Source organism: Pseudophryne corroboree, chromosome 8 (assembly GCF_028390025.1).
Source record: "Pseudophryne corroboree isolate aPseCor3 chromosome 8, aPseCor3.hap2, whole genome shotgun sequence".
Taxonomy (NCBI): Eukaryota; Metazoa; Chordata; class Amphibia; order Anura; family Myobatrachidae; genus Pseudophryne; species Pseudophryne corroboree.
In genome coordinates, this window is record NC_086451.1 from 11,779,416 (window position 1) to 11,799,066 (window position 19,651).

At 51.0% G+C, this 19,651-nt stretch overlaps 2 long non-coding RNA genes across 2 annotated transcripts in view; both read left to right on the forward strand.

Moving 5' to 3' along the window:
* Positions 1-13,456, forward strand: part of LOC134947417 (uncharacterized) — a 57,970-nt gene extending 44,514 nt beyond the window's left edge. The window contains exon 2 of the long non-coding RNA XR_010182548.1: positions 13,176-13,456. This is a non-coding gene — a long non-coding RNA (uncharacterized LOC134947417). The remainder of the gene's footprint in view (positions 1-13,175) is intronic.
* A 1,027-nt stretch (positions 13,457-14,483) lies between these two features.
* Positions 14,484-19,651, forward strand: part of LOC134947419 (uncharacterized) — a 310,779-nt gene continuing 305,611 nt past the window's right edge. The window contains exons 1-2 of the long non-coding RNA XR_010182549.1: positions 14,484-14,759; positions 16,360-16,475. This is a non-coding gene — a long non-coding RNA (uncharacterized LOC134947419). The remainder of the gene's footprint in view (positions 14,760-16,359; positions 16,476-19,651) is intronic.

A 19,651-nucleotide genomic window follows, 5' to 3' on the forward strand; every position in this document is an offset into this window, starting at 1 on the left:
AGTGAGGGGGTTGGATGAGGGGAGAGGTGGGATGAGGGGGGCAGGATGATGGAAAAGGGAGGCAGGACTGAGTATCATATGGAGGCAGGGGAGCAGTGAGGGGGTTGGATGAGGGGAGAGGTGGGATGAGGGGGGCAGGATGAAGGAAAAGGGAGGCGGGACTGAGCATCACATGGAGGTAGGGGAGCAGTGAGGGGGTTGGATGAGGGGAGAGGTGGGATGAGGGGGGGGCAGGATGATGGAAAAGGGAGGCGGGACTGAGCATCATATGGAGGCAGGGGAACAGTGAGGGGGTTGGATGAGGGGAGAGGTGGGATGAGGGGGGCAGGATGATGGAAAAGGGAGGCAGGACTGAGCATCATATGGAGGCAGGGGAGCAGTGAGGGGGTTGGATGAGGGGAGAGGTGGGATGAGGTGGGGCAGGATGATGGAAAAGGGAGGCGGGACTGAGCATCACATGGAGGTAGGGGAGCAGTGAGGGGGTTGGATGAGGGGAGAGGTGGGATGAGGGGGGGCAGGATGATGGAAAAGGGAGGCGGGACTGAGCATCATATGGAGGCAGGGGAGCAGTGAGGGGGTTGGATGAGGGGAGAGGTGGGATGAGGGGGGCAGGATGATGGAAAAGGGAGGCAGGACTGAGTATCATATGGAGGCAGGGGAGCAGTGAGGGGGTTGGATGAGGGGAGAGGTGGGATGAGGGGGGGGCAGGATGATGGAAAAGGGAGGCAGGACTGAGCATCACATGGAGGCAGGGGAGCAGTGAGGGGGTTGGATGAGGGGAGAGGTGGGATAAGGGGGGCAGGATGATGGAAAAGGGAGGCAGGACTGAGTATCATATGGAGGCAGGGGAGCAGTGAGGGGGTTGGATGAGGGGAGAGGTGGGATGAGGGGGGAAGGATGATGGAAAAGGGAGGCAGGACTGAGTATCACATGGAGGCAGGGGAGCAGTGAGGGGGTTGGATGAGGGGAGAGGTGGGATGAGGGGGGCAGGATGATGGAAAAGGGAGGCAGGACTGAGTATCATATGGAGGCAGGGGAGCAGTGAGGGGGTTGGATGAGGGGAGAGGTGGGATGAGGGGGGCAGGATGATGGAAAAGGGAGGCGGGACTGAGCATCACATGGAGGTAGGGGAGCAGTGAGGGGGTTGGATGAGGGGAGAGGTGGGATGAGGGGGGGGCAGGATGATGGAAAAGGGAGGCGGGACTGAGCATCATATGGAGGCAGGGGAACAGTGAGGGGGTTGGATGAGGGGAGAGGTGGGATGAGGGGGGCAGGATGATGGAAAAGGGAGGCAGGACTGAGCATCATATGGAGGCAGGGGAGCAGTGAGGGGGTTGGATGAGGGGAGAGGTGGGATGAGGTGGGGCAGGATGATGGAAAAGGGAGGCGGGACTGAGCATCACATGGAGGTAGGGGAGCAGTGAGGGGGTTGGATGAGGGGAGAGGTGGGATGAGGGGGGGCAGGATGATGGAAAAGGGAGGCGGGACTGAGCATCATATGGAGGCAGGGGAGCAGTGAGGGGGTTGGATGAGGGGAGAGGTGGGATGAGGGGGGGGCAGGATGATGGAAAAGGGAGGCAGGACTGAGCATCACATGGAGGCAGGGGAGCAGTGAGGGGGTTGGATGAGGGGAGAGGTGGGATAAGGGGGGCAGGATGATGGAAAAGGGAGGCAGGACTGAGTATCATATGGAGGCAGGGGAGCAGTGAGGGGGTTGGATGAGGGGAGAGGTGGGATGAGGGGGGAAGGATGATGGAAAAGGGAGGCAGGACTGAGTATCACATGGAGGCAGGGGAGCAGTGAGGGGGTTGGATGAGGGGAGAGGTGGGATGAGGGGGGCAGGATGATGGAAAAGGGAGGCGGGACTGAGCATCACATGGAGGTAGGGTAGCAGTGAGGGGGTTGGATGAGGGGAGAGGTGGGATGAGGGGGGGCAGGATGATGTAAAAGGGAGGCAGGACTGAGTATCATATGGAGGCAGGGGAGCAGTGAGGGGGTTGGATGAGGGGAGAGGTGGGATGAGGGGGGGGCAGGATGATGGAAAAGGGAGGCAGGACTGAGCATCACATGGAGGCAGGGGAGCAGTGAGGGGGTTGGATGAGGGGAGAGGTGGGATAAGGGGGGCAGGATGATGGAAAAGGGAGGCAGGACTGAGTATCATATGGAGGCAGGGGAGCAGTGAGGGGGTTGGATGAGGGGAGAGGTGGGATGAGGGGGGCAGGATGATGGAAAAGGGAGGCAGGACTGAGTATCACTTGGAGGCAGGGGAGCAGTGAGGGGGTTGGATGAGGGGAGAGGCAGGATGATGGAAAAGCGAGGCGGGACTGAGCATCACATGGAGGCAGGGGAGCCGTGTGGGGAGTTGGATGAGGGGAGAGGCGGGATGAGGTGAGGCAGGATGATGGAAAAGGGAGGCAGGACTGAGTATCACATGGAGGCAGGGGAGCAGTGACGGGAGTTGGATGAGGGGAGAGGCAGGATGATGGAAAAGGGAGGCAGGACTGAGTATCACATGGAGGCAGGGGAGCAGTGACGGGAGTTGGATGAGGGGAGAGGCAGGATGAAGGGGGGCGGGATGATGGAAAAGGGAGGCAGGACTGAGTATCACATGGAGGCAGGGGAGCAGTGAGGGAGTTGGATGAGGGGAGAGGTGGGATGAGTGGAGAGGCAGGATGATGGAAAAGGGAGGCGGGACTGAGTATCACATGGAGACAGGGGAGCGGTGAGGGGAGAGGTGGGATGAGGGGAGAGGCAGGATGATGGAAAAGGGAGGCGGCACTGAGTATCACATGGAGGCAGGGGAGCAGTGACGGGAGTTGGATGAGGGGAGAGGTGGGATGAGGGGGGGCAGGATGATGGAAAAGGGAGGCAGGACTGAGTATCACTTGGAGGCAGGGGAGCAGTGCGGGAGTTGGATGAGGGGAGAGGCAGGATGATGGAAAAGGGAGGCTGGACTGAGTATCACATGGAGGCAGGGGAGCAGTGACGGGAGTTGGATGAGGGGAGAGGCAGGATGAAGGGGGGCGGGATGATGGAAAAGGGAGGCAGGACTGAGTATCACATGGAGGCAGGGGAGCAGTGAGGGAGTTGGATGAGGGGAGAGGTGGGATGAGTGGAGAGGCAAGATGATGGAAAAGGGAGGCGGGACTGAGTATCACATGGAGACAGGGGAGCGGTGAGGGGAGAGGTGGGATGAGGGGAGAGGCAGGATGATGGAAAAGGGAGGCGGCACTGAGTATCACATGGAGGCAGGGGAGCAGTGACGGGAGTTGGATGAGGGGAGAGGTGGGATGAGGGGGGGCAGGATGATGGAAAAGGGAGGCAGGACTGAGTATCACTTGGAGGCAGGGGAGCAGTGAGGGGGTTGGATGAGGGGAGAGGCAGGATGATGGAAAAGGGAGGCGGGACTGAGCATCACATGGAGGCAGGGCAGCAATGAGGGGGTTGGATGAGGGGAGAGGCGGGATGGTGAAGCAGCCTCATAGTGTCTAAACTAGAGATGAGCGGGTTCGGTTCCTCGGAATCCGAACCCGCCCGAACTTCATGTTTTTTTTCACGGGTCCGAGCGACTCGGATCTTCCCGCCTTGCTCGGTTAACCCGAGCGCGCCCGAACGTCATCATGACGCTGTCGGATTCTCGCGAGGCTCGGATTCTATCGCGAGACTCGGATTCTATATAAGGAGCCGCGCGTCGCCGCCATTTTCACACGTGCATTGAGATTCATAGGGAGAGGACGTGGCTGGCGTCCTCTCCATTTAGATTAGAAGAGAGAGAGTGAGATTGATTTTAAACAGAGACACTTGATTTACTGGAGCTTAGGAGTACTGTAGAGAGTGCAGAGTTTAGTAGTGACTGACCACAGTGACCACCAGACAGTGCAGTTTTATTTAATATAATCGGTTCTCTGCCTGAAAAAAACGATACACAGTGACTCAGTCACATACCATATCTGTGTGCACTGCTCAGCCCAGTGTGCTGCATCATCTATGTATATATCTGACTGTGCTCACACAGCTTATAATTGTGGGGGAGACTGGGGAGCAGTGCCAGTTATAGGTTATAGCAGGAGCCAGGAGTACATATTATTAAAATTAAACAGTGCACACTTTTGCTGCAGGAGTGCCACTGCCAGTGTGACTGACCAGTGACCTGACCACACTGACCACCAGTATAGTTAGTAGTATACTATATTGTGATTGCCTGAAAAAGTTAAACACTCGTCGTGTGACTTGTGTGGTGTTTTTTTTTTTATTCTATAAAAAACTCATTCTGCTGACAGACAGTGTCCAGCAGGTCCGTCATTATATAATATATACCTGTCCGGCTGCAGTAGTGATATATATATATTTTTTATATCATTATTTATCATCCAGTCGCAGCAGACACAGTACGGTAGTTCACGGCTGTAGCTACCTCTGTGTCGGCACTCGGCAGTCCATCCATAATTGTATACCACCTACCCGTGGTTTTTTTTTCTTTCTTCTTTATACATACATACTACATCTCATTATCAACCAGTCTATATTAGCAGCAGACACAGTACAGTAGTCCACGGCTGTAGCTACCTCTGTGTCGGCACTCGGCAGTCCGTCCATAATTGTATACCACCTACCCGTGGTTTTTTTTTCTTTCTTCTTTATACATACATACTACATCTCATTATCAACCAGTCTATATTAGCAGCAGACACAGTACAGTACGGTAGTCCACGGCTGTAGCTACCTCTGTGTCGGCACTCGGCAGTCCGTCCATAATTGTATACCACCTACCCGTGGTTTTTTTTTCTTTCTTCTTTATACATACATACTACATCTCTTTATCAACCAGTCTATATTAGCAGCAGACACAGTACAGTAGTCCACGGCTGTAGCTACCTCTGTGTCGGCACTCGGCAGTCCATCCATAATTGTATACCACCTACCCGTGTTTTTTTTTTCTTTCTTCTTTATACATACATACTACATCTCTTTATCAACCAGTCTATATTAGCAGCAGACACAGTACAGTAGTCCACGGCTGTAGCTACCTCTGTGTCGGCACTCGGCAGTCCGTCCATAATTGTATACCACCTACCCGTGGTTTTTTTTTCTTTCTTCTTTATACATACATACTACATCTCTTTATCAACCAGTCTATATTAGCAGCAGACACAGTACAGTAGTCCACGGCTGTAGCTACCTCTGTGTCGGCACTCGGCAGTCCATCCATAATTGTATACCACCTACCCGTGTTTTTTTTTCTTTCTTCTTTATACATACATACTACATCTCTTTATCAACCAGTCTATATTAGCAGCAGACACAGTACAGTAGTCCACGGCTGTAGCTACCTCTGTGTCGGCACTCGGCAGTCCATCCATAATTGTATACCACCTACCCGTGGTTTTTTTTTCTTTCTTCTTTATACATACATACTACATCTCTTTATCAACCAGTCTATATTAGCAGCAGACACAGTACAGTAGTCCACGGCTGTAGCTACCTCTGTGTCGGCACTCGGCAGTCCGTCCATAATTGTATACCACCTACCCGTGGTTTTTTTTTCTTTCTTCTTTATACATACATACTACATCTCTTTATTAACCAGTCTATATTAGCAGCAGACACAGTACAGTAGTCCACGGCTGTAGCTACCTCTGTGTCGGCACTCGGCAGTCCGTCCATAATTGTATACCACCTACCCGTGGTTTTTTTTTCTTTCTTCTTTATACATACATACTACATCTCTTTATCAACCAGTCTATATTAGCAGCAGACACAGTACAGTAGTCCACGGCTGTAGCTACCTCTGTGTCGGCACTCGGCAGTCCATCCATAATTGTATACCACCTACCCGTGGTTTTTTTTTTCTTTCTTCTTTATACATACATACTACATCTCTTTATCAACCAGTCTATATTAGCAGCAGACACAGTACAGTAGTCCACGGCTGTAGCTACCTCTGTGTCGGCACTCGGCAGTCCGTCCATAATTGTATACCACCTACCCGTGGTTTTTTTTTCTTTCTTCTTTATACATACATACTACATCTCTTTATCAACCAGTCTATATTAGCAGCAGACACAGTACAGTAGTCCACGGCTGTAGCTACCTCTGTGTCGGCACTCGGCAGTCCATCCATAATTGTATACCACCTACCCGTGGTTTTTTTTCTTTCTTCTTTATACATACATACTACATCTCTTTATCAACCAGTCTATATTAGCAGCAGACACAGTACAGTAGTCCACGGCTGTAGCTACCTCTGTGTCGGCACTCGGCAGTCCATCCATAATTGTATACCACCTACCCGTGGTTTTTCTTTCTTTCTTCTTTATACATACATACTACATCTCTTTATCAACCAGTCTATATTAGCAGCAGACACAGTACAGTAGTCCACGGCTGTAGCTACCTCTGTGTCGGCACTCGGCAGTCCGTCCATAAGTGTATACCACCTACCCGTGGTTTTTCTTTCTTTCTTCTTTATACATACATACTACATCTCTTTATCAACCAGTCTATATTAGCAGCAGACACAGTACAGTAGTCCACGGCTGTAGCTACCTCTGTGTCGGCACTCGGCAGTCCGTCCATAAGTGTATACCACCTACCCGTGTTTTTTTTTTCTTTCTTCTTTATACATACTACATCTCTTTATTAACCAGTCTATATTAGCAGCAGACACAGTACAGTAGTCCACGGCTGTAGCTACCTCTGTGTCGGCACTCGGCAGTCCATCCATAATTGTATACCACCTACCCGTGGTTTTTTTTTCTTTCTTCTTTATACATACATACATACTACATCTCTTTATCAACCAGTCTATATTAGCAGCAGACACAGTACAGTAGTCCACGGCTGTAGCTACCTCTGTGTCGGCACTCGGCAGTCCGTCCATAATTGTATACCACCTACCCGTGGTTTTTTTTTCTTTCTTCTTTATACATACATACTACATCTCTTTATTAACCAGTCTATATTAGCAGCAGACACAGTACAGTAGTCCACGGCTGTAGCTACCTCTGTGTCGGCACTCGGCAGTCCATCCATAATTGTATACTAGTATCCATCCATCTCCATTGTTTACCTGAGGTGCCTTTTAGTTGTGCCTATTAAAATATGGAGAACAAAAATGTTGAGGTTCCAAAATTAGGGAAAGATCAAGATCCACTTCCACCTCGTGCTGAAGCTGCTGCCACTAGTCATGGCCGAGACGATTAAATGCCAGCAACGTCGTCTGCCAAGGCCGATGCCCAATGTCATAGTACAGAGCATGTCAAATCCAAAACACCAAATATCAGTAAAAAAAGGACTCCAAAACCTAAAATAAAATTGTCGGAGGAGAAGCGTAAACTTGCCAATATGCCATTTACCACACGGAGTGGCAAGGAACGGCTGAGGCCCTGGCCTATGTTCATGGCTAGTGGTTCAGCTTCACATGAGGATGGAAGCACTCAGCCTCTCGCTAGAAAAATGAAAAGACTCAAGCTGGCAAAAGCAGTAGCACCGCAAAGAACTGTGCGTTCTTCGAAATCCCAAATCCACAAGGAGAGTCCGACTCCAATTGTGTCGGTTGCGATGCCTGACCTTCCCAACACTGGACGTGAAGAGCATGCGCCTTCCACCATTTGCACGCCCCCTGCAAGTGATGGAAGGAGCACCCGCAGTCCAGTTCCTGATAGTCAGATTGAAGATGTCAGTGTTGAAGTACACCAGGATGAGGAGGATATGGGTGTTGCTGGCGCTGGGGAGGAAATTGACCAGGAGGATTCTGATGGTGAGGTGGTTTGTTTAAGTCAGGCACCCGGGGAGACACCTGTTGTCCGTGGGAGGAATATGGCCGTTGACATGCCTGGTGAAAATACCAAAAAAATCAGCTCTTCGGTGTGGAAGTATTTCACCAGAAATGCGGACAACAGGTGTCAAGCCGTGTGTTTCCTTTGTCAAGCTGTAATAAGTAGGGGTAAGGACGTTAACCACCTCGGAACATCCTCCCCTATACGTCACCTGCAGCGCATTCATAATAAGTCAGTGACAAGTTCAAAAACTTGGGCCGACAGCGGAAGCAGTCCACTGACCAGTAAATCCCTTCCTCTTGTAACCAAGCTCACGCAAACCACCCCACCAACTCCCTCAGTGTCAATTTCCTCCTTCCCCAGGAATGCCAATAGTCCTGCAGGCCATGTCACTGGCAATTCTGATGATTCCTCTCCTGCCTGGGATTCCTCCGATGCATCCTTGCGTGTAACGCCTACTGCTGCTGGCGCTGCTGTTGTTGCTGCTGGGAGTCGATGGTCATCCCAGAGGGGAAGTCGTAAGACCACTTGTACTACTTCCACCAAGCAATTGACTGTCCAACAGTCCTTTGCGAGGAAGATGAAATATCACAGCAGTCATCCTACTGCAAAGCGGATAACTGAGGCCTTGACATCCTGGGTGGTGAGAAACGTGGTTCCGGTATCCATCATTACTGCAGAGCCAACTAGAGACTTGTTGGAGGTACTGTGTCCCCGGTACCAAATACCATCTAGGTTCCATTTCTCTAGGCAGGCGATACCGAAAATGTACACAGACCTCAGAAAAAGAGTCACCAGTGTCCTAAAAAATGCAGCTGTACCCAATGTCCACTTAACCACGGACATGTGGACAAGTGGAGCAGGGCAGGGTCAGGACTATATGACTGTGACAGCCCACTGGGTAGATGTATGGACTCCCGCCGCAAGAACAGCAGCGGCGGCACCAGTAGCAGCATCTCGCAAACGCCAACTCTTTCCTAGGCAGGCTACGCTTTGTATCACCGGTTTCCAGAATACGCACACAGCTGAAAACCTCTTACGGCAACTGAGGAAGATCATCGCGGAATGGCTTACCCCAATTGGACTCTCCTGTGGATTTGTGGCATCGGACAACGCCAGCAATATTGTGTGTGCATTAAATCTGGGCAAATTCCAGCACGTCCCATGTTTTGCACATACCTTGAATTTGGTGGTGCAGAATTTTTTTAAAAACGACAGGGGCGTGCAAGAGATGCTGTCGGTGGCCAGAAGAATTGCGGGACACTTTCGGCGTACAGGCACCACGTACAGAAAACTGGAGCACCACCAAAAACTACTGAACCTGCCCTGCCATCATCTGAAGCAAGAAGTGGTAACGAGGTGGAATTCAACCCTCTATATGCTTCAGAGGTTGGAGGAGCAGCAAAAGGCCATTCAAGCCTATACAATTGAGCACGATATAGGAGGTGGAATGCACCTGTCTCAAGCGCAGTGGAGAATGATTTCAACGTTGTGCAAGGTTCTGATGCCCTTTGAACTTGCCACACGTGAAGTCAGTTCAGACACTGCCAGCCTGAGTCAGGTCATTCCCCTCATCAGGCTTTTGCAGAAGAAGCTGGAGACATTGAAGGAGGAGCTAACACGGAGCGATTCCGCTAGGCATGTGGGACTTGTGGATGGAGCCCTTAATTCGCTTAACAAGGATTCACGGGTGGTCAATCTGTTGAAATCAGAGCACTACATTTTGGCCACCGTGCTCGATCCTAGATTTAAAGCCTACCTTGGATCTCTCTTTCCGGCAGACACAAGTCTGCTGGGGTTGAAAGACCTGCTGGTGAGAAAATTGTCAAGTCAAGCGGAACGCGACCTGTCAACAACATCTCCTCCTTCACATTCTCCCGCAACTGGGGGTGCGAGGAAAAGGCTCAGAATTCCGAGCCCACCCGCTGGCGGTGATGCAGGGCAGTCTGGAGCGACTGCTGATGCTGACATCTGGTCCGGACTGAAGGACCTGACAACGATTACGGACATGTCGTCTACTGTCACTGCATATGATTCTCTCACCATTGAAAGAATGGTGGAGGATTATATGAGTGACCGCATCCAAGTAGGCACGTCACACAGTCCGTACTTATACTGGCAGGAAAAAGAGGAAATTTGGAGGCCCTTGCACAAACTGGCTTTATTCTACCTAAGTTGCCCTCCCACAAGTGTGTACTCCGAAAGAGTGTTTAGTGCCGCCGCTCACCTTGTCAGCAATCGGCGTACGAGGTTACATCCAGAAAATGTGGAGAAGATGATGTTCATTAAAATGAATTATAATCAATTCCTCCGTGGAGACATTCACCAGCAGCAATTGCCTCCACAAAGTACACAGGGTGCTGAGATGGTGGATTCCAGTGGGGACGAATTGATAATCTGTGAGGAGGGGGATGTACACGGTGATATATCGGAGGATGATGATGAGGTGGACATCTTGCCTCTGTAGAGCCAGTTTGTGCAAGGAGAGATTAATTGCTTCTTTTTTGGGGGGGGTCCAAACCAACCCGTCATATCAGTCACAGTCGTGTGGCAGACCCTGTCACTGAAATGATGGGTTGGTTAAAGTGTGCATGTCCTGTTTATACAACATAAGGGTGGGTGGGAGGGCCCAAGGACAATTCCATCTTGCACCTCTTTTTTCTTTTCTTTTTCTTTGCGTCATGTGCTGTTTGGGGAGGGTTTTTTGGAAGGGCCATCCTGCGTGACACTGCAGTGCCACTCCTAGATGGGCCCGGTGTTTGTGTCGGCCACTAGGGTCGCTTATCTTACTCACACAGTCAGCTACCTCATTGCGCCTCTTTTTTTCTTTGCGTCATGTGCTGTTTGGGGATGGTTTTTTGGAAGGGACATCCTGCGTGACACTGCAGTGCCACTCCTAGATGGGCCCGGTGTTTGTGTCGGCCACTAGGGTCGCTTATCTTACTCACACAGTCAGCTACCTCATTGCGCCTCTTTTTTTCTTTGCGTCATGTGCTGTTTGGGGAGGGTTTTTTGGAAGGGACATCCTGCGTGACACTGCAGTGCCACTCCTAGATGGGCCCGGTGTTTGTGTCGGCCACTAGGGTCGCTTATCTTACTTACACAGTCAGCTACCTCATTGCGCCTCTTTTTTTCTTTGCGTCATGTGCTGTTTGGGGAGGGTTTTTTGGAAGGGACATCCTGCGTGACACTGCAGTGCCACTCCTAGATGGGCCCGGTGTTTGTGTCGGCCACTAGGGTCGCTTATCTTACTCACACAGTCAGCTACCTCATTGCGCCTCTTTTTTTCTTTGCGTCATGTGCTGTTTGGGGAGGGTTTTTTGGAAGGGCCATCCTGCGTGACACTGCAGTGCCACTCCTAGATGGGCACGGTGTTTGTGTCGGCCACTAGGGTCGCTTATCTTACTCACACAGCTACCTCATTGCGCCTCTTTTTTTCTTTGCGTCATGTGCTGTTTGGGGAGGGTTTTTTGGAAGGGCCATCCTGCGTGACACTGCAGTGCCACTCCTAGATGGGCACGGTGTTTGTGTCGGCCACTAGGGTCGCTTAGCTTAGTCATCCAGCGACCTAGGTGCAAATTTTAGGACTAAAAATAATATTGTGAGGTGTGAGGTATTCAGAATAGACTGAAAATGAGTGGAAATTATGGTTTTTGAGGTTAATAATACTTTGGGATCAAAATGACCCCCAAATTCTATGATTTAAGCTGTTTTTTAGGGTTTTTTGAAAAAAAACACCCGAATCCAAAACACACCCGAATCCGACAAAAAAAATTCGGTGAGGTTTTGCCAAAACGCGGTCGAACCCAAAACACGGCCGCGGAACCGAACCCAAAACCAAAACCCGAAAAATTTCAGGCGCTCATCTCTAGTCTAAACATACAATAGAGATATACTATAATACTTTGTAGTAGGATTATTTAGTATTCAGTTATGGCCTGCCAGTGATAAATGCAGGATAATATTATCATACTGTGATTATCCTCATAGGAGGTGTGTCCTGTGGAGACGTGTCACATTGGGACTGTCTACCTCACACATCCCGTTTCCTTGTAGGCCGTACATTTTGGCTGCCAAAAACAGGGACACTCCTGCACAGTTATAAAATGTATATCCTTGGCCAGTAGCAATACACTGTTAGCAGCGGCGTGTCGCGCCGGCTCCCGGCCGTTGCTAGTCAGCGGGGCCGACGCCGACTCCCTGTCCCCGGCCGGTTGCCTAGCAACCGGAGACGCCGGACGGCTGCCCTGCCCTGCAGTCCCGGCTGTTACTAAGCAGCCGGTACGCCGCGCGCCAACCGACAGCTGGTTGAATCGGGATCCGGGGGCTGGGCTGCCTGCTGATTGGTCTGCAGGGGTTTTTATGGGAGCCAGAATAGGACAGCCCCGCTGGTGATAGCTTCCTGTGGAGCTTGTACCTGCCTCTGGAGTTTTCCTGCTTACAGCCAGTACGTTCCGGCATCCTGTGTCCTGTTTTCCTGAGTCTGGTCCTGGGAATCTGTTCCAGCCTTCCAGCCGAGTGATCCTGTATCTTGAGCCTTGGGGTCCTGTTGCTTCTACGTGCACCTTTCCCGGTGCCGTGAGTAGCGGCTCTGCCGCACCTTACGGCTGAAGCCGTATTCTCCTTATTCTCTTGTCATTGTGTTTTCTGCGGAGGTTCCGCCACAGTTGTCCTTGCCGTCCTACGTCGGGTTCGTATTCGGCACTTGGGAAGCGTTACTTTGGTTTGCCGTTTTTCTTGGCGGCCGCGCCGCACATAAACTAGTTATTTATTTTCTGTAGTCTTCTCCTTCATTGTCGTGTCTGTCTTAGTTAGTTTTCCCCTTGTTCTCTCTGTCTCGGTTAACGCCTTGTCACCTATTAAGACCGGGGGGCATCGGAGTCCGGGTGGACCTAATTCGCCCGTTCAAACGCGGATGCCGTGGGCACAAGAAACCATAGTCTCGCAGGCATTAATCGACCACTAGGGAAGGGCAATGGAGTAAGGGATTTTTTGTTAAGGGTAGCTGCGTATCTCAGTTCTACCGCAGCTTCACGTTTCTGTACTCGGAACTCTTCTATTGCCACCCAATCTCTTGGGTTCCGAGTACGTTGAACATAACATACACATCACAGTCTGTTTCATCTGTAGCAAAGTATTTCTGTTTCTGGCATTTATTGTTTATTTCAAATGAAAGTTGCAATAAATCAGACTTTCTTGCGACTTACAAAGCACAGAAAATAACAATCTGCTTTCCCAGGCTCTCCGGACGCACCTGCGGAACATCACGTTCCATTCCAATCCTGTTTGTGAAAATGGCACGGTCTTTAATATGTGTGTGAACAGAATTTCGAAACATTGTTGTCTCCCCGGTATTGATTTCTGTGTAAAGATGACAGCTTCTCTTCATGTTCCCAGCCTGGAAGATGCCGTGACGTCCCCTCTCCCATGGAGTTTCCAATCAGACCGCTGGTACAGATGCCGCTACGGGATGGGGGGGAGGGGGGGCAATCACTGCGATGCTGTTAGGTCAATCACATAGGTTTAGTCTCAGACCAGGAACACTGGGACAACACTGCAATAAGCTTCTCGCTGCATTCCCATTTATCTTTTAGGAGATGTTTGTTGTAAAATAAACGCATTTCCTATACAGAATATTAGGTCCAATTTATCAATTATATACTCCATTTAATGTAACTTTTCAGAGAACATGGAACAGTTCAAATTATTCTCTCTACAGTCTAAGGCTGGAGTAATGTTTGTTAGGGGATCCTTTCAAGATACCAGCGTTCGGGATCCTGATCTATCTCTGCCAGGAGTACTCCGTGGTAAGCCGTGTGTGTGTGTGTGGGGGGGGGGGGTTAGATTTAAGCTGTGGGGGAAGGGTTAGGCTGCGGGAAAGGGGGGTTTAGTGTTTGGCTGCATGGTGCAGGGGTTAGGCACCCCCAGGGAGGGTTAGGGTTAGGCCGCGGGGAAGGGAGGTTTAGGCTGTGGAGAGGAGGGGTTAGGCTCCCCCGGGGAAGGTTAGGCATTTTTTTAAATGGTCGTGACACTCCACGTGTTATTCGTTACTCCCTCTTTAACTCCCTCAAATGGTCGCTGTTCATCAATCACTCTGCCACACTAATCCACACAACAACCGCTGTTGCGGCACATATGCAGTACAAGAAAAATCTTTCTACTGCACAAATATCGGTGCTGCATCCTTCCTTGAATCAGGCACCTGTGTGTCAGTTTGGGGTGTGAGTAAGTCCGTGGAAAACTGATTTGGGCTTCATCCAGGCATCCCCCACTCTGTGGAATGCCCTCCCACGCACAATAAGACTCACCTCTAGTCTCCAAACCTTTAAACGTTCCCTGAAAACTCACCTCTTCAGACAAGCCTATCACATTCCAGACCCACCCACATAACCATCAGTGCTTCACTATATAATTACATTCTCTCTGTACACTACACATAACATCACGTATTTTGTCTTCCAACATTGCGGGGTGATCATATCATACAACCAGGCCCGGCGACAGGGGGGGGTCAAAGGGGACACCCGTACTGGGCCCCGAGAAACAGGGGGGCCCCAAGCATCAGGGGCACAAAACATGAGTCCGCAGCACTTAAGAATGCTGTGCGCTCCGGACCCCACACAAATGAATTAAGAAACAATTGCAATAAAAAATGCCCCCCACCTTACCCGTCACTTGGTATGATCTGGTCCTGTGTTGCCTGCGTCGCAGCGTCACTACGCATGACGCTGCACCAGCCCGTCCCTGACGCCGCCAACCCCGAGGAGCTGTGCAGCGGTACAGCACTGCCAGTCACACTGACAGCCTGTCTCAGACAGCAGCCAGCCGTAGCCTCACCACTGTGCTGTCCCTTCGTCTCTGGGGCCCGAGTCCAACACTTCCCCTGCACCTAATTGCTGATCCCCAGCCAGGGCCGTTTTAGTCTGGTCCTCTGCTCTCTTTGCTTGGACGGCTGGTGGTGCCTTCAGGGCAGGCTGCATGGTAAGGATTTTTTGTTGTTTAAGGGGCGTGGCCAGCGGGGTCCGTGATTAGGCCACGCCCCCTGCCTGTCTGTTCTCTACCTGCCTAGTCTACTCCTGCGGAATCCTTTGGGCCTGGGCTCTCTACCCCCCTCCCCCGCTGCTTGAATACAGTTAATAGAAGCTGCACACCACCTACCTTGATGGCACAGTCAGTTGCAGCCACCCCCCCCCCCCCCTTCTTGATGCTGCCGTCAGAAACCCCCGCGGCCATTGACAGCCGACCTCCCTGCGATCCCCCTCAGTATATTGCACCCACAGGCAACTTCCAGTCCATGTGTATAGCTCCACCCCCACCCAGGCACGAACTTTTCATGAGGTTTTCTCGGTTTACGAAGCTCCTGGCTGGCCGGGTGATGGGTTGTGTTGCTGCTGAGTCTTCCCTCCTTCAACCCCGACTCCTGACAGCCCGCAGGTAAGCTACAGTATTTTCCCTCCAGCTCCCTGACCCCAGCTTGCAGTATGCATTCTAACTCCCACCTACCACTCCTGTAGCCAGTCCCCAAACCTCCACCCCCATAGCCTCCACACCCCCTCCCCATAGTGTACCCCCCTATAGCCAGCCTCCATACCCCCTTCCCATAGTGTACCCCCCTATAGCTAGCCTCTATACCCCCTCCCCATAGTGTGCTCCCCTGTAGTCAGCCTCCATACCCGCTCCCCATAGTGTGCTCCCCTGTAGCTAGCCTCCATACCCGCTCCCCATAGTTTGCTCCCTGTAGCCAGCCTCCATACCCCCTCCCCATAGTGTGCTCCCCTGTAGCCAGCCTCCATACCCCCTCCCCAAAGTGTGCTCCCTGTAGCCAGCCTCCATACCCCCTCCCCATAGTGTGCTCCCCTGTAGCCAGCCTCCATACCCGCTCCCCATAGTGTGCTCCCCTGTAGCAAGCCTCCATACCCCCTCCCCATAGTGTGCTCCCCTGTAGCCAGCCTCCATACCCGCTCCCCATAGTGTGCTCCCTGTAGCCAGCCTCCATACCCCCTCCCCATAGTGTGCTCCCCTGTAGCCAGCCTACATACCCGCTCCCCATAGTGTGCTCCCCTGTAGCCAGCCTCCATACCCACTCCCCATAGCGTGCTCCCTGTAGCCAGCCTCCAGACCCCCTCCCCATAGTGTGCTCCCCTGTAGCCAGCCTCCATACCCGCTCCCCATAGTGTGCTCACTGTAGCCAGCCTCCATACCCGCTCCCCATAGTGTGCTCCCCTGTAGCCAGCCTCCATACCCCCTCCCCATAGTGTGCTCCCCTGTAGCCAGCCTCCATACCCGCTCCCCATAGTGTGCACCCTGCAGCCAGCCTCCATACCCCCTCCCCATAGTGTGCTCCCCTGTAGCCAGCCTCCATACCCCCTCCGCATAGTGTGCTCCCTGTAGTCAGCCTCCATGCGTACCCCACGGGGGTGGGGGTGGGGGGGGGGGTGGCATTGTTATGCAGCAGTAGGGTGTCAGTCAGAGGATGTATATAATATGTAATATTTATTTATTTATTTACATGCAGGAGGTTGGGGGTTTAATACGGAGTGGAGTCACTCATAAAAGTGCATTTATTCCTCTTATGTTTCAGGACAGACACCGCTGGATGACGTGACTTGATGACACCACTGGAAGTCCGACGGGGTTGTCAGCCGGCATGTCTCAGTGAATGTCTGACGGCGGGAGATCCCAGCTGCACTGTATCAGGTAATTATGGCTATGTATTTGTATCTATAAATTATACTTTGTCTCATTGTTTCCTATCCCTGGCGACTGGTACAGTCCCGAAACGTAGGTTATATATATAGAAATAATTTCTATCAAGGGGGGGGGTTGAAGGGGTGGGGGCCCCCTGAGATGTCAGTGTATGGGGCCCCAAGATTTCTGTAGCCGGCCCTGCATACAACCCATTAAGAACTAGTGATGTGCACCGGAAATTTTTCGGGTTTTGTGTTTTGGTTTTGGATTCGGTTCCGCTGCCGTGTTTTGGATTTGGATGCATTTTGGCAAAACCTCCCTGAAAATTTTTTGTCGGATTCGGTGTGTTTTGGATTTGGGTCTTTTTTTACAAAAAACTCTCAAAAACAGCCTAAATCATAGAATTTGGGGGTCATTTTGATCCCAAAGTATTATTAACCTCAATAACCATAATTTCCACTCATTTCCAGTCTATTCTGAACACCTCAGACCTCACAATATTATTTTTAGTCCTAAAATTTGCACCGAGGTTGCTGGATGACTAAGCTAAGCGACCCAAGTGGCCGGCACAAACACCTGGCCCATCTAGGAGTGGCACTGCAGTGTCAGACAGGATGGCAGATTTAAAAAATAGTCCCCAAACAGCACATGATGCAAAGAAAAAAGAGGTGCACCAAGGTCGCTGGATGGCTAAACTAAGCGACCCAAGTGGCAGACACAAACACCTGGCCCATCTAGGAGTGGCACTGCTGTGTCAGACAGGATGGCACTTAAAAAAATTAGCCCCAAACATCATATTATGCAGAGATAAAAAAATGAAAAAAAGAGGTGCAAGATGGAATTGTCCTTGGGCCCTCCCACCCACCCTTATGTTGTATAAACAGGACATGCACACTTTAACAAACCCATCATTTCAGCGACAGGGTCTGCCACACGACTGTGACTGAAATGACTGGTTGGTTTGGGCCCCTACCAAAAAACCCCTTTCACTGTGTACATCCCCCTCCTCACAGATTATTAACTAGTCCCCACGGGAATCCACCATCTCAGGTCCCTGTGTACTTTCTGGAGGCAATTGCTGGTGAATGTCTCCACGGAGGAATCGATTATAATTCATTTTGATGAACATCATCTTCTTCACATTTTCTGGAAGTAACCTTGTACGCCGATTGCTGACGAGGTGACCGGCTGCACTAAACACTCTTTCGGAGTACACACTGGAGGGGGGGCAACTTATGTAAAATAAAGCCAGTTTGTGCAAGGGCCTCCAAATTGCCTCTTTTTCCTGCCAGTATACGTACGGACTGTCTGACGTGCCTACTTGGATGCGGTCACTCATATAATCCTCCACCATTCTTTCAATGGTGACAGAATCATATGCAGTGACAGTAGACGACATGTCAGTAATCGTTGGCAGGTCCTTCAGTCCGGACCAGATGTCAGCACTCGCTCCAGACTGCCCTGCATCACCGCCAGTGGGTGGGCTTGGAATTCTTATCCTTTTCCTCGCAGCCCCAGTTGCGGGAGAATATGAAGGAGGAGCTGTTGACGGGTCACGTTCCGCTTGACTTGACAAATGTCTCACCAGCAGGTCTTTGCACCTCTGCACACTTGTGTCTGCCGGAAAGAGAGATACAATGTAGGCTTTAAACCTAGGATCGAGCACGGTGGCCAAAATGTAGTGCTCTGATTTCAACAGATTGACCACCCGTGAATCCTGGTTAAGCGAATGAAGGGCTCCATCCACAAGTCCACATGCCTAGCGGAATCGCTCCGTTTTAGCGCCTCCTTCAATCTCTCCAGCTTCTTCTGCAAAAGCCTGATGAGGGGAATGACCTGACTCAGGCTGGCAGTGTCTGAACTGACTTCACGTGTGGCAAGTTCAAAGAGTTGCAGAACCTTGCACAACGTTGAAATCATTCTCCACTGCGCTTGAGTCAGGTGCATTCCCCCTCCTTTGCCTATATCGTAGGCAGATGTATAGGCTTTAATGGCCTTTTGCTGCTCCTCCATCCTCTGAAGCATATAGAGGGTTGAATTCCACCTCGTTACCACCTCTTGCTTCAGTTAATGGCGGGGCAGGTTCAGGAGTGTTTGCTGGTGCTCCACTCTTCGGCACGTGGTGGCTGAATGCCGAAAGTGGCCCGCAATTATTCGGGCCACCGACAGCATCTTTTGCACGCCCCTGTCATTTTTTAAAAAAATTCTTCACCACCAAATTCAATGTATGTGCAATACATGGGACGTGCTGGAATTTGCCCACATTTAATGCACGCACAATATTGGTGGCGTTGTCCGATGCCACAAATCCCCAGGAGAGTCCAATTGGGGTAAGCCATTCTACGATGATGTTCCTCAGTTTCCGTAAGAGGTTGTCAGCTGTGTGCCTCTTATGGAAAGCGGTGGTACAAAGCGTAGCCTGCCCAGGAACGAGTTGGCATTTGCGAGATGCTGCTACTGGTGCCGCCGCTGCTGTTGTTGCTGCGGGAGGCAATACATCTACCCAGTGGGCTGTCACAGTCATATAGTCCTGAGTCTGCCCTGCTCCACTTGTCCACATGTCCATGGTTAAGTGGACATTGGGTACAACTGCATTTTTAGGACACTGGTGACTCTTTCTGAGGTCTGTGTACATTCTCGGTATCGCCTGCCTAGAGAAATGGAACCTAGATGGTATTTGGTACCGGGGACACAGTACCTCAATCAATTGTCTAATTCCCTGTGAATTAACGGTGGATACCGGACACACGTTTAACACCACCGCAGCTGCCAAGGCCTGAGTTATCCGCTTTGCAGCAGGATGACTGCTGTGATATTTCATCTTCCTCGCAAAGGACTGTTGGACAGTCAATTGCTTACTGGAAGTAGTACAAGTGGTCTTCCGACTTCCCATCTGGGATGACGATCGACTCCCAGCAGCAACAACAGCAGCAGCACCAGCAGCAGTAGTAGGAGTTACACTCAAGGATGCATAGGAGGAATCCCAGTCAGGAGAGGACTCGTCAGACTTGCCAGTGACATGGCCTGCAGGACTATTGGCTTTCCTGTCTAAGGAGGAAATTGACACTGAGGGAGTTGGTGGTGTGGTTTGCAGGAGCTTGGTTACAAGAGGAAGGGATTTAGTTGTCAGTGGACTGCTTCCGCTGTCACCCAAAGTTTTTGAACTTGTCAATGACTTCTGATGA